Genomic DNA, 16,872 nt, shown 5'->3' with positions numbered 1-16,872 from the left:
ACAACAACGAGCCAAAACAATAAAGAGTATAAAAAATTGGCAAAAATGATAAAGAATAAAGCAAAATAGGCAACAAATAAAGAGTAGAGACTAATGGACAAACAAAATAAAGAATAGAGAAAATGGCCTATAGTTGTTAAAACTTCTACTTCATTTGGTCTCTGGTGGAGAGTTGTCAGGCTCGTTGGCAATCATACCACATCTTCTTAAATTTATTAACATATTAAAAAAACAGAAATGGAGACCCCTCATCCAGAACCTCATACACGTGTTTACTTGCCATGAGCAACACAATGAGTGCCACCGGCTTGGTAGAAAGCTGTTTAATATTTTCTTCCAGAGCACACGAGATCAACCTGGTTTTTAGTGGGGTTTGGCATTCCTCAATATTTTGTTTTCTCCATAGTCTTTTCGAAACTAGTTTATCTGCTCGTCTTTTACTATGGCCCTTTTCGTATTGTCTATTTTTCTTCCACTGGATTTTCCCGGATTACCTCGTGGTATCTTCTATTCAGTCTTATTTGTAATATTCACTGTTTTCTGTATGTGACATTTGTCCCTTTTTATCCTTTTAATTGGTCACTCACTGTCAAAAAGTTTTCTTCCGTAAAAAAAATCCAAATGTGTGGAATAATTATCTGGAAATAATAGTAATTTCCAAAGCACATTAAATCAATATATAGAATGTTACTATGCTGGTTAACTTTAAAGTATGCCACTGTCTGGGACTCTTTCCTGTGACATTGTCCTGATTTCCATATTCAATTTCAAGAATAACATCTATTAACATAACTTTATAACTTTAAATGATACAACAGAAACTGTGCGTTCCTGTATGTTTTGGACTATGACTAAAATTTGCTGTTCAGTAATAAATGAACATATATATCTAAAAATTTACGTCATTTGGTCTCTTGTGGATAGTTGTCTCATTGGCAATCACACCGCATCTTATTATTTTGATATTTATATATTCAATTGACATCTGTTTTAAAAAAGAGCCAGAAGATACCAAAGGGACAATCAAACGTCATTGTGATACCAAAGGGGACAATCAAACGTCATTGTGATACCAATGGGACAATCAAACGTCATTGTGATACCAAAGGGGACAATCAAACGTCATTGTGATACCAAAGGGACAATCAAACGTCATTGTGATACCAAAGGGGACAATCAAACGTCATTGTGATACCAAAGGGACAATCAAACGTCATTGTGATACCAAGGGGGACAATCAAACGTCATTGTGATACCAAAGGGGACAATCAAACGTCATTGTGATACCAAAGGGACAATCAAACGTCATTGTGATAACAAAGGGACAACCAAACGTCATTGTGATAACAAGGGGGACAATCAAACGTCATTGTGATACCAAGGGGGACAATCAAACGTCATTGTGATACTAAGGGGTTAATCAAACGTCATTGTGATACCAATGGCACAATTAAACGTCAGTGCGATACCAAGGGGGACAATTAAACGTCACTGTGATACCAAGGGGACAATCAAACGTCATTGTGATACCAAGGGGACAAACAGACGTCAATATGATACCAAGGGGACAATCAAACGTCATTGTGGTACCAAGGGGACAATCAAACGTCATTGTCGAAGAAAATATATTGACAACACCATGTCCAAGAAAGAAAAGTGACGAAAAGACAAATAACATAATACAAATACTACACTGAAAACTAAAGACTGAACAACACGAATCCATCAAAAACCAGGGGTAATGTTTGGTGCTCCAGAAGGAAAAGCAATTCAAAAGCAGGAAGTCAGGTGAAAAGCATTATGAGTGTTTGGAAAGGTTATGAAAGATATCTGCAATGTTCTTATCTTTCACAAGAGCTGCATGCTTCAATTTTTATAGTAATATTTGATGCTAAAACCATTAAATCACAAGTTTATATTTAAAATAATAAGATGTGATATATTTGCCAATGAGATAACTTTCCACCAGAGACAAAATGACATAGAAGTTAACAACTATAGGTTACCGTACAGCCGTTAACAATGAGCAAAACCCATAGTTAGCTATTAAATGCCCCGAAATGACAAATGTAAAACCATTCAAACGAGAAAGCTAACGGACTGGTTTATTAACAAATCAATAAACGAAACACATTAGTTTAGTTTGTTTTATATGCTATATTGGGTCCCTATTCGAACGTAGGCAAACTTCGACATTTGCCCATGCTTATATGAGGGTCTGGGTGGGAATACAGAATGGAGAATGATGGGCAATTTGAGCAGAATAAAGGAAAAACAAATAGAGAATAGAGAAAAATATGACAAAAAAAAAAGAATAGAGAATAATTGGCAAAAAAATATAATACAGAAAAATGACCAAAAAAAAATAAAGAATACATCCAGATCCTCGAATATGCATATATATATATATAGTCATTTACTTTCAGTGTTCATTCTGCAATTAAATTTTACACACCAGAGCCATTTTAATTTCACACCAATAGCCAAATTAAAAAAAAAATAAAGCCTGAGATATATATACATGGTATTGTGTTATATGTCTCTGATAAAGCCTGAGAGATATACATGGTATGTGTTGTATGTCTCGGATAAAGCCTGAGAGATATACATGGTATTGTGTTATATGTCTCTGATAAAGCCCGAGAGATATACATGGTATTGTGTTGTATGTCTCTGATCAAGCCTGAGAGATATACATGGTATTGTGTTGTATGTCTCGGATAAAGCCTGAGAGATATACATGATATTGTGTTGTATGTCTCGGATAAAGCCTGGGAGATAAACATGGTATTGTGTTGTATGTCTCGGATAAAGCCTGAGAGATATACATGGTATTGTGTTATATGTCTCGGATAACGCCTTAGAGATATACATGGTATGTGTTGTATGTCTCGGATAAAGCCTGAGAGATATACATGGTATTGTGTTATATGTCTCGGATAAAGACTGAGAGATATATATGGTATTGTGTTATACGTCTCGGATAAAGCCTGAGAGATGTACATGGTATTGTGTTGTATGTCTCGGATAAAGCCTGAGAGATATACATGGTATTGTGTTATATGTCTCGGATAAAGCATGAGAGATATACATGGTATGTGTTGTATGTCTCGGATAAAGCCTGAGAGATATACATGGTATTGTGTTGTATGTCTCGGATAAAGCCTGAGAGATATACATGGTATTGTGTTATATGTCTCGGATAAAGCATGAGAGATATACATGGTATGTGTTGTATGTCTCGGATAAAGCCTGAGAGATATACATGGTATTGTGTTGTATGTCTCGGATAAAGCTGAGAGATTTACATGGTATTGTGTTATATGTCTCGGATAAAGCATGAGAGATATACATGGTATGTATTGTATGTCTCGGATAAAGCCTGAGAGATATACATGGTATTGTATGTCTGTGATAAAGCCTGAGATATATATATATACATGGTATTGTGTTATATGTCTCTGATAAAGCCCGAGAGATATACATGGTCTCTGATAAAGCCTGATTGATATGCATGGTATTGTGTTGTATGTCTCTGATACAGCCTGAGAGATATACACGGTATTGTGTTGTATGTCTCTGATAAAGCCTGAGAGATATACATGGTCTCTGATAAAGCCTGAGAGATATACACGGTATTGTGTTGTATGTCTCTGATAAAGCCTGAGAGATATACATGTTATTGTATTTTATTATATACTTAGTAAGTTAGTAGTAAATACAGATAAATTGTATGTTTAATACAATCATTGGCAAGCGTGTTGTATCAGCCACCCGTGATGATATCGATATCAGCACGGTTGCAAAGGCTTTATCACACCTTTAATCTGTATGACGTCACGTCATCGATTTCAATTACTGTTGCAAAGGCTTTATCAAAGCCCTAATCTGTATGACATCATGTCAAATCTATAATCTATTATGGCCAAGTTCGAATGGAACTCTGGTGTCGATAGGATTGACATGGTCATATATAACACCTGTTATGATTGGATATAGCCTTCCCGCCATTAGAACCCAAGGAGTCCTGGGTGTGGGCAGGGTTCTTCGAGATCAACTCCATATCCCGGATGTAATGACGTCAATCCAATCAAATTTGAATGTCAACATATCCAGAGTAGGGGACTTGCACTTCCTGTAATCTAGAGACCTTACTCTTCAAAATTATTTACCGTTCATGTGGAACTCTAGTCAGAACTCGGGTTCCATTCACAGGCCAATGACGTCATTTCAAACCTCCTTATCTGTATGACGTAATGTCACATAAAAAAACATCTACGTGAGGTATATATATATAATAAAGTGTATATGATATGGCTTTTTCAATATCACACACCGCATCAACCCTCAACCAATATAATCCCTCGAGCAGAGCTCTTGGGATTATATTGGTGTCTCGGGTTGATACGGATGTGATATTGAAAAAGCCATATGATATTCTCTATGTATGTGACTGTCTCTGATAAAGCCTGAGAGATATACATGGTATTGTGTTGTATGTCTCGGACAAAGCCTGAGATATATATATGGTATTGTGTTGTATGTCTCTGATAGAGCCTGAGAGATATACATGGTATTGTGTTGTTTGTCTCTGATAAAGTAAATCACGCGTGATTTGGCCAAGAATTACAAATGATTTATTTCGTAAACAAATCCTTCGAATTATGTAGATTAGTTTAATATGATTTATACATACTATATTATTATGTTTTTATTTTAAATAAATATGAGATAACTTTAAATGGATGTTTAATGGAGTGATATGGAATTATAGCAGTGTTGATCAATCAATTATACCAGAGACAAATAATATGTATTATATGTCTCTGGTTGTACATATGACTAAAATGGATGCATACGAAACATTATTGAAGAACCAATAAAGTTCTCCTTAAATTAATAATATGTTTGCCTTAAATCAAGAATCAACGCAGTTAAAGTAGGGACATACTCCAGGTCGCCTGTGCCTATGGATGAAAGCTGTTTGTGTATTTTGTGATTGTGGAGCCATTGAAGATGAAAAAACATTCCCTATAATGAAATGCCCTTTTTACAGTGATCTAAGATCTTCTTTCACGAAAGCTCTAAACACATTGCGATTTTTTACAATCTGAACATTCATTTCTAAATTTTATGAATTGCACAAGTTCTCGCATTTTTTTATTGATATAAATGTCTACATAGGCTTTTTATACCAAGGAATTGTATATTTAAATAAACAATAATTATGCCTTGTTTATACATCGAAAATTATTCTCGCAGTGATCATCCTGCAGAAATTTACCAAAGGGAACTGATTTCAAATAAATCTAATATGAACAGTTGTCTCATTGGCAATCATACCACATCTTCTTAACTTTAAAGCAAAGATTGTTCTTATAAGAGTAAGGAGATGTGGTATCATCGGATTGCAAATATTGCACTTTCCACCAGAGACCAAATTACGTACAAGGAAGCAACTATAGGTCACCGTATGGCCTTCAATAATGAGCAAAACCAATACCGCATAACAAACTATTAAAAAACCGCCAAGACAAATATCAAACAATTCAAACGAGAAAACTAATGGCCTGGTTTATTTACAAACAATAAATGATATACAGCAACAAACGATAACCACTGGGCTTCTTAATTCATTTGACTGACATTTACGATTTCAAAATTTCGTGACCACAAAATACTTAAAACCGTTACAAAATTATTTCAACGATACGATACGAAGATTAAGTTTCAAAGTTTCTTCGTCCTGAGTATGCATAGCCACTGAACGTTAATTAATCAACAGTCAATCAAATAATCGTAGTTTGTTTGTACCTGTCTAAATCTGAAAATAGTCACATCTTAATTAACGGATGTATTGTTTATAGAGCTCATAAGTTAAAATGAGGTCCAATATAAACTTATTGGTTCTGTAAATAAACTCATTCTTAAAGGTCAAAATTAGACATTGTAGTAAGATCTATATGAATTTTTATTTTTTTTTTTTATTTTTGAATACACTACTTAGTAAACATGCATCGCTATCATTTATGAAAACTTATGGTCTTACATCCTGTCGATATTTATATTTTCTCAGACTGATTTTGACATTTTACACTAATTGCGATGGAGTTGTACTGGTTTGATTATTTTAAGTCAGGTTATGTTTTATTAGAAATCGGGTTTTTGACTAAGTCTCAGTAATTGTGTGTATTCTAAGATAGGTAGTGTGTGTCTTTTATCTTTTTGTCAGTTGTTTTGTGCTTCGTACCGATCTGATGTCAAACCCTTACATACTGATGGTTATTTTGTTTAAATCCTGTAAACTTTGCAAAAGCTTCAAGGGAAATTTACAATAATATCCATGGATATGAGCTTTGACAACGCTAATATAACTATGGCAAGCCGTTCTCGTCAAAACCATGTTTAAACCCTTTTTTCGAAAAAAAATTACTCACCGAGAATTCAAAAAACACACTGAGATTTAAAAACCTAAAATAACACACTGAGAAATCGAAATTACACACTGAGATTTAAAAAAATGAAAAACACACACTGAGAATTTAAAATTACACACTGAGATTTTAAAAAGGCACACTGAGATTAAATAACTTGAAAAACACACACTGAGAATTGTTAATTTCACACTGAGAATTGTTAATTACACACTGAGATTAATATGCACAAAACTAATGAATATTCATGAGATGAATAATTCAACAGATTAATATCTTGGTCTCCAGAACTCTCGTCATTATAATGAAATGCGGTTCCGTCAACCAACATTCGTAATAAATTTCAAGACTTAACATCGTTTTTTGCTAACTCATATTCATAAGTTTGTTGCCTATAATTCAGATTATTACTAACAGGGTATCTTGATGTTACGTTTATATGCTATAATAGGCACTTTGGTAAATATTTGCATTGTTTGTCTTTTTGCAGATTGTTCCAATGTTTTCTTATAATTTTAATAAAGTTTTTCACCATTTGGTTATATTTTGTAAAGAGAGTAAGTGGGAATTTTCTTGTTCTATTGGTCTTTAATAACGTAGTTTTTCTACACGCTGTATTTCTAATGTTTTTTATAAAACATTTGGCGCCAAATTGACGGACTAACGAGTTCTGTCCCCTAGTTGTTTTAAGCTTGTAATAGATTCAGATTAAGTATGCTAATTAGATATGTGCGCATAAACAGTGCGCACAAATCTCAGTGTGTAATTTTAAATTTCTCAGTGTGTAATTTAAATTCTCAGTGTATGTTTTTTCAGTTTATTTCATCTCAGTGTGTCTTTTTGAAATCTCAGTGTGTAATTTTTAATTCTCAGCGTGTGTTTTTCATTTTTTGTAATCTCAGTGCGTCTTTATGAAATCTCATTGTGTAATTTTTAATTCTCAGTGAGTGTTTTTAGGTTTTTTAATCTCAGTGTGGTTTTTTTTAATTCTCAGTGTGTAAATTTTTTCGAAAAATGGTCTAAACATAGTTTTGACGAGAACGGCTTGCCATATATAACTGCATGTTCCCCTTAACTTACGGTATCACTGTTCACTAGCAATCCACCAGAGACCAAATGACGTACGCAGATGTAAGCATGCAACTTTATATCGTAGTCACCAAACGGCCTTCAACAATCAGCAAACCCCATACAAGAGTCATACAATATAAAAGGCCCCGACATGACAAAATGTAAAACATTTAAAACGAGACAACCAATAGCCTGATTTATGTTCAAAACAATATACCAAAAACAAATATGATAGAATGAACCAAAGACAACCACTAAATTAAAGGCTCCTAACTTCGGGCAGGCACATCCAGAATATGGCAGGGTTAAACATGTTTGCGTGCGATTAGTCCTCCCCTTACCTGGGACGGTGGTGTTACAACACAACACAAGAACGAACTGATTAAATCAATCATGACTGTATAAGTATCGACAGAATGTAGGTCCTTCAGTGTACATGACTGTATAAGTATCGACAGAATATGTAGGTCCGTCAGTGTACATGACTGTATAAGTATCGACAGAATGTAGGTCCTTCAGTGTTCATAGCCGTATAAGTATCGACAGAATGTAGGTCCTTCAGTGTTCATAACTGTATAAGTATCGACAGAATGTAGGTCCTGCAGTGTTCATAACTGTATAAGTATCGACAGAATGTAGGTCCTTCAGTGTTCATAACTGTATAAGTATCGACAGAATGGAGGTCCTTCAGTGTTCATAACTGTATAAGTATCGACAGAATGTAGGTCCTTCAGTGTTCATAACTGTATAAGTATCGACAGAATGTAGGTCCTTCAGTGTTCATAACTGTATAAGTATCGACAGAATGTAGGTCCTGCAGTGTTCATAACTGTATAAGTATCGACAGAATGTAGGTCCTTCAGTGTTCATAACTGTATAAGTATCGACAGAATATGTAGGTCCTTCAGTGTACATGACTGTATAAGTATCGACAGAATGTAGATCCGTCAGTGTACATGACTGTATAAGTCTCGACAGAATGTAGGAGCTGTATAAGTATCGACAGAATGTAGGTCCTTCAGTGTTCATAACTGTATAAGTATCGACAGAATGTAGGTCCTTCAGTGTACATGACTGTATAAGTATCGACAGAATATGTAGGTCCTTCAGTGTACATGACTGTATAAGTATCGACAGAATGTAGGTCCTTCAGTGTACATGACTGTATAAGTATCGACAGAATATGTAGGTCCTTCAGTGTACATGACTGTATAAGTATCGACAGAATGTAGGTCCTTCAGTGTGCATAACTGTATAAGTACCGACAGAATGTAGGTCCTTCAGTGTACATGACTGTATAAGTATCGACAGAATATGTAGGTCCTTCAGTGTACATGACTGTATAAGTATCGACAGAATGTAGATCCGTCAGTGTACATGACTGTATAAGTCTCGACAGAATGTAGGAGCTGTATAAGTATCGACAGAATGTAGGTCCTTCAGTGTTCATAACTGTATAAGTATCGACAGAATGTAGGTCCTTCAGTGTACATGACTGTATAAGTATCGACAGAATATGTAGGTCCTTCAGTGTACATGACTGTATAAGTATCGACAGAATGTAGGTCCGTCAGTGTACATGACTGTATAAGTATCGACAGAATGTAGGTCCTTCAGTGTTCGTAGCCGTATAAGTATCGACAGAATGTAGGTCCTTCAGTGTTCATAACTGTATAAGTATCGACAGAATGTAGGTCCTGCAGTGTTCATAACTGTATAAGTATCGACAGAATGTAGGTCCTTCAGTGTTCATAACTGTAAAAGTATCGACAGAATGTAGGTCCTTCAGTGTTCATAGCCGTATAAGTATCGACAGAATGTAGGTCCTTCAGTGTTCATAACTGTATAAGTATCGACAGAATGTAGGTCCTGCAGTGTTCATAACTGTATAAGTATCGACAGAATGTAGGTCCTTCAGTGTTCATAACTGTATAAGTATCGACAGAATGTAGGTCCTTCAGTGTACATGACTGTATAAGTATCGACAGAATATGTAGGTCCTTCAGTGTACATGACTGTATAAGTATCGACAGAATGTAGGTCCGTCAGTGTACATGACTGTATAAGTATCGACAGAATGTAGGTCCTTCAGTGTTCATAACTGTATAAGTATCGACAGAATGTAGGTCCTTCAGTGTTCAAAACTGTTTAAGTATCTACAGAATGTAGGTTCTTCAGTGTTCATGACTGTATAAGTATCGACAGAATGTAGGTCCTTCAGTGTACATGACTGTATAAGTATCGACAGAGTATGTAGGTCCTTCAGTGTACATGACTGTAGAATGTAGGTCCTTCAGTGTTCATAACTGTATCAGTATCGACAGAATGTAGGTCTTTCAGTGTTCATAACTGAATAAGTATCGACAGAATGTAGGTCCTTCAGTGTTCATAACTGTATAAGTATCGACAGAATGTAGGTCTGTCAGTGTACATGACTGTATAAGTATCGACAGAATGTAGGTCCTTCAGTGTTCATAACTGTATAAGTACCGACAGAATGTAGGTCCTTCAGTGTACATGACTGTACAAGTATCGACAGAATATGTAGGTCCTTCAGTGTACATGACTGTATAAGTATCGACAGAATGTAGATCCGTCAGTGTACATGACTGTATAAGTCTCGACAGAATGTAGGAGCTGTATAAGTATCGACAGAATGTAGGTCCTTCAGTGTTCATAACTGTATAGGTATCGACAGAATGTAGGTCCTTCAGTGTACATGACTGTATAAGTATCGACAGAATATGTAGGTCCTTCAGTGTACATGACTGTATAAGTATCGACAGAATGTAGGTCCTTCAGTGTACATGACTGTATAAGTATCGACAGAATATGTAGGTCCTTCAGTGTACATGACTGTATAAGTATCGACAGAATGTAGGTCCTTCAGTGTGCATGACTGTATAAGTACCGACAGAATGTAGGTCCTTCAGTGTACATGACTGTATAAGTATCGACAGAATATGTAGGTCCTTCAGTGTACATGACTGTATAAGTATCGACAGAATGTAGATCCGTCAGTGTACATGACTGTATAAAACTCGACAGAATGTAGGAGCTGTATAAGTATCGACAGAATGTAGGTCCTTCAGTGTTCATAACTGTATAAGTATCGACAGAATGTAGGTCCTTCAGTGTACATGACTGTATAAGTATCGACAGAATATGTAGGTCCTTCAGTGTACATGACTGTATAAGTATCGACAGAATGTAGGTCCGTCAGTGTACATGACTGTACAAGTATCGACAGAATGTAGGAGCTGTATAAGTATCGACAGAATGTAAGTCCTTCAGTGTACATGACTGTATAAGTATCGACAGAATATGTAGGTCCTTCAGTGTACATGACTGTATAAGTATCGACAGAATGTAGATCCGTCAGTGTACATGACTGTATAAGTCTCGACAGAATGTAGGAGCTGTATAAGTATCGACAGAATGTAGGTCCTTCAGTGTTCATAACTGTATAAGTATCGACAGAATGTAGGTCCTTCAGTGTACATGACTGTATAAGTATCGACAGAATATGTAGGTCCTTCAGTGTACATGGCTGTATAAGTATCGACAGAATGTAGGTCCGTCAGTATACATGACTGTACAAGTATCGACAGAATGTAGGAGCTGTATAAGTATCGACAGAATGTAGGTCCTTCAGTGTTCATAACTGTATAAGTATCGACAGAATGTAGGTCCTTCAGTGTTCATAACTGTATAAGTATCTACAGAATGTAGGTCCTTCAGTGTTCATGACTGTATAAGTATCGACAAAATGTAGGTCCTTCAGTGTACATGACTGTATAAGTATCGACAGAGTATGTAGGTCCTTCAGTGTACATGACTGTAGAATGTAGGTCCTTCAGTGTTCATAACTGTATAAGTATCGACAGAATGTAGGTCCTTCAGTATTCATGACTGTATAAGTATCGACAGAATGTAGGTCCTTCAGTGTTCATAACTGTATAAGTATCAACAGAATGTAGGTCCTTCAGTGTACATGACTGTATAAGTATCGACAGAATATGTAGGTCCTTCAGTGTACATGACTGTATAAGTATCGACAGAATGTAGGTCCGTCAGTGTACATGACTGTACAAGTATCGACAGAATGTAGGAGCTGTATAAGTATCGAAAGAATGTAGGTCCTTCAGTGTTCATAACTGTATAAGTATCGACAGAATGTAGGTCCTTCATTGTACATGACTGTATAAGTATCGACAGAATATGTAGGTCCTTCAGTGTACATGACTGTATAAGTATCGACAGAATGTAGGTCCGTCAGTATACATGACTGTACAAGTATCGACAGAATGTAGGAGCTGTATAAGTATCGACAGAATGTAGGTCCTTCAGTGTTCATAACTGTATAAGTATCGACAGAATGTAGGTCCTTCAGTGTTCATAACTGTATAAGTATCTACAGAATGTAGGTCCTTCAGTGTTCATGACTGTATAAGTATCGACAAAATGTAGGTCCTTCAGTGTACATGACTGTATAAGTATCGACAGAGTATGTAGGTCCTTCAGTGTACATGACTGTAGAATGTAGGTCCTTCAGTGTTCATAACTGTATAAGTATCGACAGAATGTAGGTCCTTCAGTATTCATGACTGTATAAGTATCGAAATATGTAGGTCCTTCAGTGTTCATAACTGTATAAGTATCGACAGAATGTAGGTCCTTCAGTGTACATGACTGTATAAGTATCGACAGAATATGTAGGTCCTTCAGTGTACCTGACTGTATAAGTATCGACAGAATGTAGGTCCGTCAGTGTACATGACTGTATAAGTATCGACAGAATGTAGGAGCTGTATAAGTATCGACAGAATGTAGGTCCTTCAGTGTTCATAACTGTATAAGTATCGACAGAATGTAGGTCCTTCAGTCTTCATAACTGTATAAGTATCGACAGAATGTAGGTCCTTCAGTGTACATGACTGTATAAGTATCGACAGAATATGCAGGTCCTTCAGTGTACATGACTGTAGAATGTAGGTCCTGCAGTGTTCATAACTGTATAAGTATCGACAGAATGTAGGTCCTTCAGTATTCATGACTGTATGAGTATCGACAGAATGTAGGTCCTTCAGTTTTCATGACTGTATAAGTATCGACAGAATGTAGGTCCTTCAGTGTTCATAGCTGTATAAGTATCGACAGAATGTAGGTCCTTCAGTGTTCATAGCTGTATAAGTATCGACAGAATGAAGGTCCTTCAGTGTTCATAACTGTATAAGTATCGATAGAATGTAGATCCTTCAGTGTACATGACTGTATAAGTATCGACAGAATATGTAGGTCCTTCAGTGTACATGACTGTATAAGTATCGACAGAATGTAGGTCCTTCATTGTACATGACTGTATAAGTATCGACAGAATATGTAGGTCCTTCAGTGTACATGACTGTATAAGTATCGACAGAATGTAGGTCCGTCAGTATACATGACTGTACAAGTATCGACAGAATGTAGGAGCTGTATAAGTATCGACAGAATGTAGGTCCTTCAGTGTTCATAACTGTATAAGTATCGACAGAATGTAGGTCCTTCAGTGTTCATAACTGTATAAGTATCTACAGAATGTAGGTCCTTCAGTGTTCATGACTGTATAAGTATCGACAAAATGTAGGTCCTTCAGTGTACATGACTGTATAAGTATCGACAGAGTATGTAGGTCCTTCAGTGTACATGACTGTAGAATGTAGGTCCTTCAGTGTTCATAACTGTATAAGTATCGACAGAATGTAGGTCCTTCAGTATTCATGACTGTATAAGTATCGAAATATGTAGGTCCTTCAGTGTTCATAACTGTATAAGTATCGACAGAATGTAGGTCCTTCAGTGTACATGACTGTATAAGTATCGACAGAATATGTAGGTCCTTCAGTGTACCTGACTGTATAAGTATCGACAGAATGTAGGTCCGTCAGTGTACATGACTGTATAAGTATCGACAGAATGTAGGAGCTGTATAAGTATCGACAGAATGTAGGTCCTTCAGTGTTCATAACTGTATAAGTATCGACAGAATGTAGGTCCTTCAGTCTTCATAACTGTATAAGTATCGACAGAATGTAGGTCCTTCAGTGTACATGACTGTATAAGTATCGACAGAATATGCAGGTCCTTCAGTGTACATGACTGTAGAATGTAGGTCCTGCAGTGTTCATAACTGTATAAGTATCGACAGAATGTAGGTCCTTCAGTATTCATGACTGTATGAGTATCGACAGAATGTAGGTCCTTCAGTTTTCATGACTGTATAAGTATCGACAGAATGTAGGTCCTTCAGTGTTCATAGCTGTATAAGTATCGACAGAATGTAGGTCCTTCAGTGTTCATAGCTGTATAAGTATCGACAGAATGAAGGTCCTTCAGTGTTCATAACTGTATAAGTATCGATAGAATGTAGATCCTTCAGTGTACATGACTGTATAAGTATCGACAGAATATGTAGGTCCTTCAGTGTACATGACTGTATAAGTATCGACAGAATGTAGGTCCGTAAGTGTACATGACTGTATAAGTATCGACAGAATGTAGGTCCGTAAGTGTACATGACTGTATAAGTATCGACAGAAAGTAGGAGCTGTATAAGTATCGACAGAATGTAGGTCCTTCAGTGTTCATAACTGTATAAGTATCGACAGAATGTAGGTCCTTCAGTGTTCATAACTGTATAAGTATCGACAGAATGTAGGTCCTTCAGTGTTCAAAACTGTATAAGTATCTACAGAATGTAGGACCTTCAGTGTTCATGACTGTATAAGTATCGACAGAATGTAGGTCCTTCAGTGTACATGACTGTATAAGTATCGACAGAATATGTAGGTCCTTCAGTGTACATGACTGTAGAATGTAGGTCCTTCAGTGTTCATAACTGTATAAGTATCGACAGAATGTATGTACTTCAGTATTCATGACTGTATAAGAATCGACAGAATGTAGGTCCTTCAGTGTTCATGACTGTATAAGTATCGACAGAATGTAGGTCCTTCAGTGTTAATAGCTGTATAACTATCGACAGAATGTAGGTCCTTCAGTGTTCATAACTGTATAAGTATCGACAGAATGTAGGTCCTTCAGTGTTCATAACTGTATAAGTATCGACAGAATGTAGGTCCTTCAGTGTTCAAAACTGTTTAAGTATCTACAGAATGTAGGTCCTTCAGTGTTTATAACTGTATAAGTATCGACAGAATGTAGGTCCTTCAGTGTTCATGACTGTATAAGTATCGACAGAATGTAGGTCCTTCAGTGTTCATAACTGTATAAGTATCGACAGAATGTAGGTCCTTCAGTGTTCACGACTGTATAAGTATCGACAGAATGTAGGTCCTTCAGTGTTCACGATTGTAAAAGTATCGACAGAATGTAGGTCCTTCAGTGTTCATGACTGTATAAGTATCGACAGAATGTAGGTCCTTCAGTGTTCATAACTGTATAAGTATCGACAGAATGTAGATCATTCAGTGTTCATGACTGTATAAGTATCGACAGAATATGAAGGTCCTTCAGTGTACATGACTGTAGAATGTAGGTCCTTCAGTGTTCATAACTGTATAAGTATCGACAGAATGTAGGTCCTTCAGTATTCATGACTGTATAAGTATCGACAGAATGTAGGTCCTTCAGTGTTCAAAACTGTATAAGAATATATATATAGTTATGCTATAATTTATTAATGACAAAATCAATCTAAGTACTGGTAAAACAATATTCAAAGATCTTGTTACAGTGTTAAATTGATAACCCTTTAAAGTTAGTGTATATAAAGGATCGATAACTTTGGATCGTATCAAAATTCAGGGGCTCTATCAAAAACAGCAACGTAAAAATGGGGTTGTGAAAGGATTTAATAAATGTTGTTAAAATTGGGATGTGAAAGAATTTAATAAATGTTGTAAAAATGGGGATGTGAAAGAATTTAATAAATGTTTTAAGTAATTTGCGGTACCAAAGTTCCTGAGGTAATAGTTTAGCAGTGAGTCCTAAACTTCGTTGATACGTTTCTGAACTTCGTTGATACGACTTTTCGTTCTCTATTGTTTATTCTCCTTTTATGAACGGTGGTGTCCTTTTGGTGCTTTCTTACGGTGTGTATATTCCCCAACTGAATAGCCATACCCGTACCTGTAGTGACGTTTTAGATTGCAATTAAACGGCAATCTTTGTATAACTAGTAGATTATTACTTCTCGTGTTTCGTTACAACAAATTACTTAAAACTTTTACTAAATTGTGTCATAGATACAAAGATTTGGCTTAAAAGTTTATCCTGAACTAATACATCAAAGGAAATCCGAATTGAAACGTCTTAGTATATTCAACCAGACACATATATATTGTATTATATGTTTCTGATTCAACAATGACTTGATTTCTCAGTGTTTCGGTTATTTTTTATTTGTTACTTTCGATCAAAACTGCAATTATTCTGTAAATTGTGTCTCAAAGAAGAAACAGATGTATATCTTTAAAAGAAAAGATGAGAAATAGAATCTATTTGAATAAAATAATGAAAGTGGGGTCTTTTTACTTGTAAAATGAGTGCGTTATTTGTATGTTATTAATCAATAATCGGGTCACAATTAGCAGAGATTCACTTGACACAATAAGCAAAATTATCAAACGAAAACTTTAACCTGGGACTATTAAAGTATTATAGTCCCAGCTTTAACAAGTTTTCAAAATTACCTGGTCTACACTGATCAATTCAAATATGTTTATTTCCCTTTAATTGCCTTTTAACACTACACGGTATTGGTATAGGATATTTAGATACAGGAAGTGTATGTTATAATACAAAATGAATCCCATTGCGGCGTAAAGCACACATCGAGCAACCAATCATTTTAAAAGAAAATTAAATTAAAAATTAATTAAAGTTCTTTTAAAAGATGTAGTTTTCAATCCCCTTTTCTGGACAACTATAAACTGAACTGTGCATGACTGAGTCAAATCATGACGAAAGAAATATGTAACGAAATCCTATGAAATATCTTTCCAACCATATAAATTTATCAATGCTGTATGATGATATATTATCAGGAAAAAAAGAAGGTGTATAAAACAATGCATCTTCTAAAATTATGAAAAATGAATAATTTGCCCAGAAAACGAAAACTGAATTTTCCAACCCGGCAGATTAATAACTCAATATGCAATCATAAGAGGAGTTAGAAATATCAGGGGCGGATCCGCAACTGAATATAATAGAACAAGGAATCCTTGAATAGACCAATCATTGAATAAATGCCCCCACCCTGAATCAAAAAGCTACTGCAGCCATTTTGCGTGGGAATCAAGTTTTGCGAAACTATGAAATTTAATAAAATATATAATTAGTTACATGTCCCCTTTTTCTA

Source organism: Mytilus californianus, unplaced genomic scaffold, assembly GCF_021869535.1.
Source record: "Mytilus californianus isolate M0D057914Y unplaced genomic scaffold, xbMytCali1.0.p SCAF_6, whole genome shotgun sequence".
Classification (NCBI taxonomy): Eukaryota; Metazoa; Mollusca; class Bivalvia; order Mytilida; family Mytilidae; genus Mytilus; species Mytilus californianus.
Note: the sequence above shows the minus strand (reverse complement) of the source record.